The 6296-nt window shown below is 44.7% G+C and overlaps 1 pseudogene; it reads left to right on the top strand.

Annotated features, from left to right (window-relative positions):
- LOC102478216 (BTB/POZ domain-containing protein KCTD12-like) overlaps positions 1–6281 on the top strand; it is a 16685-nt pseudogene extending 10404 nt beyond the window's left edge.
- The last annotated feature ends 15 nt before the right edge of the window (positions 6282–6296 follow it).

Genomic DNA, 6296 nt, shown 5'->3' with positions numbered 1-6296 from the left:
CACCCCCCAGGGGGGATGGCCACGCCGCAATCCCTTCTCCTCCATTCTCCTCTTGGGATCTTGGGCACGCACGCACACATGCCCGGTGTGAGTTTAAGCCACCGGGTTCAGGACTCGAACTTCGGTCGACTACGTGGGAGTTCAGCAACATAGCCATTACGCTACCTGCTGGTCCTGCCACAATATCATTTTTCATTTTCTCTTTTTTAAAAGATTTTTTCCATAGGGTGCATTTGCTCACTGGAAAGAGACCCAGAAAGAGAGCACAAAAGTGAGAAATCACCCTGGGGCAATGGCCACACTATAATCTCTTCTCTTCCGGTCTCTTCTTGGGATATTGCACACACACACACACACACACACACACATGCCTGGCATGATTTTAAAGCCACTGGATCCAGGACTTGAACCATGTTTGGCTATGTGGGAGTCCAGCCCCTTAACCACCATGCTACCTGATGGCCACCACAATATGAGTACCCACTTTAAAATATTTTAGTAGAGGCAGGGAGACAAGCATGCTTTAAAAGTGGAAGTCTTAACATTCTAATAAATGTCACGACCTGACACCACAAAAAAAGCTATTATTTTTATAATTTTTAAATTTAAAAAGTAAATTTAAGATAAAATGTAAAATTATAAAATATTAAATATGAAAATTTTAACTAAATTGTGCTACATTTTTAATATACAAAAAATATAATTTAAATTCTTCAACAAGTATTATTCAATTCCAGTCATCATAGAAAGCCAAGAAAAAAATCGCCGTGTCTCTTGTGAGGATTAATAACACCAAATATGTGTGTGAAACTACCAATAAAAATTGAGGAAAATAAGGTGTGGAACCAGTTCCAGCGTGTGTCATTATAAGGTAAAGGTGTTACACAAACATATTGGTATAATGCATAACATCGCAAATGACTTTGTAGTTGCATTTGAAACATTTGTTCTCCCAAACCCATCTATGGTTCTTTTCAGCTCTGGATAGAAATTTATCAATACCTTTTTTTTTTTTAAGAGGTTTATGCTATAGGGCGTGTGTGCTCACCAGACAGACAGAGAGAGAGACAGAAAGCAAGAAATCACCCCCCAGGGGGATGGCCATGCCGCAATCCCTTCTCCTCCATTCTCCCCTCGGGATCTTGGGCACACATGCACATGCACCCAGCATGAGTTTTAAGCCACCGGGTCGGGGATGCGAACCACAGTCGACTACATGGGAGCCCAGCGACACAGCCATTACGCTAACTGCTGGTCCCCTTCATCAATATCTAATTGGGTGTTCTTTATATAGTATTATGGGCAAGTGCATTAACAAACATGGCTGTAGGAGTTTGTTGGCTCAAAGCAACTGTCAACTGTGGAAGTAGTCAGGGAGGCAATGAAAATAAGTGCAGTAAGAATCCCAAACAGAGCTGCTTCTAAAAAAAGCCTCTGAAGTAGTACAGGCAAATTGTATAACAGGATCTGAATGGTAATGACAATCAATCTGACTGGGGATAAAAGACAGCAATAATCACTCTGCCCTTGTTATGTGGGCAACTGCACTGAGGAAGCTGCACTGAGGCCTGTGCCAGGCCCCTCCTGACCACTCCTCTTCAGGTGTGGAGACATCAGGAACTCACAATAGCCCAAGGCTGACAGCTGCTGACACTCCCCAGGCCTCTGCAAATTCAGACCTTCACTGCCCCTTTAAAATGATAAAAACCACCTGAGGCCTTGCAAAGGCAGACACACTGCTTATCTAACCCTTTCTTCTCTAAACTATGAGCTGCTTCTTCCAGATAGGATCTGCTTAGCCTGCCAGAGCTCCCCTTTGCCCCAAACTCCATAATAAAAGACTGTGCTTAGCCCTCACAGGGGGCCAGAGCTTCAGAGTGTTAACTCCTCTGTGCCTGATGCCAGTAACAATAAAGAAGATTCCTGTCTCTTTAGAGTGTTGATTTTCATTCCTAGGCTGTTTTCGTGCAACACTTTTGTTCTTTGCTAGTCTGGGAAAAGAGATTACATTTACTTAAGGAGCCCACTGTTAATTGCAAGCTGAAAGCAAAAGTAACATTTGTTCAATTGTGTTTATGCCTTGTTTTGTTTTCACAGCACACCAGCCTTGGACATTTCCTGTCTCAAAGACAAAACCACATAGAGTTCTTAGAGGGATATATTAGAAACGGTTTATCTATATAATTTTATCACTGGTAGAGTTTTGTTGTTCTCCCAGGATTCCCCTCGGTCGACTACGTGGGAGTTCAGCAACATAGCCATTACGCTACCTGCTGGTCCTGCCACAATATCATTTTTCATTTTCTCTTTTTTAAAAGATTTTTTCCATAGGGTGCATTTGCTCACTGGAAAGAGACCGAGAAAGAGAGCACAAAAGTGAGAAATCACCCTGGGGCAATGGCCACACTATAATCTCTTCTCTTCCGGTCTCTTCTTGGGATATTGCACACACACACACACACACACACACACACACACACACACATGCCTGGCATGATTTTAAAGCCACTGGATCCAGGACTTGAACCATGTTTGGCTATGTGGGAGTCCAGCCCCTTAACCACCATGCTACCTGATGGCCACCACAATATGAGTACCCACTTTAAAATATTTTAGTAGAGGCAGGGAGACAAGCATGCTTTAAAAGTGGAAGTCTTAACATTCTAATAAATGTCACGACCTGACACCACAAAAAAAGCTATTATTTTTATAATTTTTAAATTTAAAAAGTAAATTTAAGATAAAATGTAAAATTATAAAATATTGAATATGAAAATTTTAACTAAATTGTGCTACATTTTTAATATACAAAAAATATAATTTAAATTCTTCAACAAGTATTATTCAATTCCAGTCATCATAGAAAGCCAAGAAAAAAATCGCCGTGTCTCTTGTGAGGATTAATAACACCAAATATGTGTGTGAAACTACCAATAAAAATTGAGGAAAATAAGGTGTGGAACCAGTTCCAGCGTGTGTCATTATAAGGTAAAGGTGTTACACAAACATATTGGTATAATGCATAACATCGCAAATGACTTTGTAGTTGCATTTGAAACATTTGTTCTCCCAAACCCATCTATGGTTCTTTTCAGCTCTGGATAGAAATTTATCAATACCTTTTTTTTTTTTAAGAGGTTTATGCTATAGGGCGTGTGTGCTCACCAGACAGACAGAGAGAGAGACAGAAAGCAAGAAATCACCCCCCAGGGGGATGGCCATGCCGCAATCCCTTCTCCTCCATTCTCCCCTCGGGATCTTGGGCACACATGCACATACACCCGGCATGAGTTTTAAGCCACCGGGTCGGGGATGCGAACCACAGTCGACTATATGGGAGCCCAGCGACACAGCCATTACGCTAACTGCTGGTCCCCTTCATCAATATCTAATTGGGTGTTCTTTATATAGTATTATGGGCAAGTGCATTAACAAACATGGCTGTAGGAGTTTGTTGGCTCAAAGCAACTGTCAACTGTGGAAGTAGTCAGGGAGGCAATGAAAATAAGTGCAGTAAGAATCCCAAACAGAGCTGCTTCTAAAAAAAGCCTCTGAAGTAGTACAGGCAAATTGTATAACAGGATCTGAATGGTAATGACAATCAATCTGACTGGGGATAAAAGACAGCAATAATCACTCTGCCCTTGTTATGTGGGCAACTGCACTGAGGAAGCTGCACTGAGGCCTGTGCCAGGCCCCTCCTGACCACTCCTCTTCAGGTGTGGAGACATCAGGAACTCACAATAGCCCAAGGCTGACAGCTGCTGACACTCCCCAGGCCTCTGCAAATTCAGACCTTCACTGCCCCTTTAAAATGATAAAAACCACCTGAGGCCTTGCAAAGGCAGACACACTGCTTATCTAACCCTTTCTTCTCTAAACTATGAGCTGCTTCTTCCTGATAGGATCTGCTTAGCCTGCCAGAGCTCCCCTTTGCCCCAAACTCCATAATAAAAGACTGTGCTTAGCCCTCACAGGGGGCCAGAGCTTCAGAGTGTTAACTCCTCTGTGCCTGATGCCAGTAACAATAAAGAAGATTCCTGTCTCTTTAGAGTGTTGATTTTCATTCCTAGGCTGTCTGTTTTCCTGCAACACTTTTGTTCTTTGCTAGTCTGAGAAAAGAGATTACATTTACTTAAGGAGCCCACTGTTAATTGCAAGCTGAAAGCAAAAGTAACATTTGTTCAATTGTGTTTATGCCTTGTTTTGTTTTCACAGCACACCAGCCTTGGACATTTCCTTTCTCAAAAACAAAACCACATAGAGTTCTTAGAGGGATATATTAGAAACGGTTTATCTATATAATTTTATCACTGGTAGAGTTTTGTTGTTCTCCCAGGATTCCCCCCACCCCTTTTAATTTTTTAAGTGCAGGTAGGGCAGTTTTCAAAGAGTGGGAGGTAAGCAGTAAAGGCAGCCTATGGTTGTTGAGGTTGTTCAGAGAGGAGACAAAGACAATGGAATGCTAGGACTGAGTAGAGGAAAATGAAAATACCTATAGCAACAATTGTCCACGTTTGTAAATGAATGCCTTGGTGGAAGGAGTAAACCATTTGAAGTTATTTTGGAGTGTTAGGGAGATATGTTTAAGAGGCCAATGTAAATAAGTAGCAGAGTAGATATACACAGGTTGGCTAGCTATGAGGCAACCTTCCAAACTGTATCCTGTAGGGTATTTGAGAGAGAGCTGGAGAGGCCCAGAGAGAGGCCATATCTACTTCAATAAATTCTGTGGTTTGCAAAAGGCATGGCTCTAATTTCCAGAGAGCTGTTTCTAAATATGCCAATATTGTTGATGCCAATGTAGAGTATGATTACCTCCTCTGGCTTCTCTATGAGGTCCCTAATCCAAAAATGCTATAATTTTGTAATTGACAAGATTGAGCCTATTTTTCTCTGCAAATTGTCCAGTGGAAGCTCCAAGGATCCACAAAATATCCCAAAGGGAAAGTAATTGACAAGATTGAGCCTATTTTTCTCTGTAAATTGTCCAGTGGAAGCTCCAAGGATCCATAAAATATCCCAAGGGGAAACTATACGTGGGGACTGTGGGAGGCAGAAAGGAACAATTAGTAAGATTAGTATGTTGAAAACGTACTAATTTACAGGCTGACAAGTGGTGTGGTGCTTAAGGGTGCTGACTGCCACATGACCAACCATGGTTTGAGTCCCAGACCTGGGGGGCTTTCTTACTTTCTTTTTCTCTCTCTCTGTCCCTCCCTGGTCAAATGAACATAAGTAAACAAAATAAATAAAGTTAAATAAAATAAGTCTTTTTAAAAAAGAAGATGTCCTAATTTAACAAATTTAAGACAAACATTAGCATGTTCTGGCAGGAGCTCAGAGGGTATCCATACCTGTATATGGAGAGCCAAACAATTAGAAGAATAATTATTCAGAGTGTAATGCAGATAAGCAGGACTCCAGAAAATCTTTGAAAAGAATAATTAGTTTCTTGTAACCTGGCGCTGCACCGTGGTGTCGGTGCTGGACTCGCTGTTCTGGCGCGTGTTCACGCAGCAGCAGCTGCAGGAGCTGGCCCGGGACAGCAAAGGCCGCTTCTTTCTGGACCTGGACGGTTTCGTCTTCCGCTACATCCTGGATTACCTGCCAGACTCGCAGCTCGTGCTGCGGGACTACTTCCCGGATCGCAGCCCGTTGCAACGCGAGGCTGAGTACTTCGAGCTGCAGGAGCTCGTGCGCCGCTTCGGGGAGCCCCAGCAGCCTGGCCCGGCCCAGGCCGCCGCACCTGCGGCGCGGGGTGCACAAGGAAGGCTCGCTGGGCGACGAGCTGCTGCCTCTGGGCTCTGCTGAGCCTGAGCAGCAGGAGGGAGCCTCGGCCAGGGCCCCGTCGCCCATGCTGGAGCTGGCTAGCCGCAGCCCGTCCGGTGGCGCGGCGGGCCCGCTGCTCACGCCATCGCAGTCGTTGGACGGCAGCCGGCGCTCGGGCTACATCACCATCGGCTACCGGGGCTCCTACACCATCGGGCGGGAATAGCGCGCATCACCGTGTGCGGGAAGACGTCGCTGGCCAAGGAGGTGTTCGGAGACACTCTGAACGAGAGCCGGGACCCCGACAGGCCCCCGGAGCGTTACACCTCGCACTATGACCTCAAGTTCAACTTCCTGGAGCAGGCCTTCGACAAGCTGTCCGAGTCCGGCTTCCATATGGTGGCGTGCAGCTCCACTGGCACTTGTGCCTTTGCCAGCAGCGCAGACCAGAGGGAGGAGGAGATCTGGACCAGCTACACTGAGTACGTCTTCTGCAGGGAGTGAGCTCCCCAGCCCCTCTCCGC

The sequence above is a fragment of the Tupaia chinensis genome, unplaced genomic scaffold (assembly GCF_000334495.1).
Source record: "Tupaia chinensis unplaced genomic scaffold, TupChi_1.0 Scaffold000041_1, whole genome shotgun sequence".
Lineage (NCBI taxonomy): Eukaryota > Metazoa > Chordata > Mammalia > Scandentia > Tupaiidae > Tupaia > Tupaia belangeri.
This window is presented reverse-complemented; position numbering and strand designations above follow the sequence as displayed.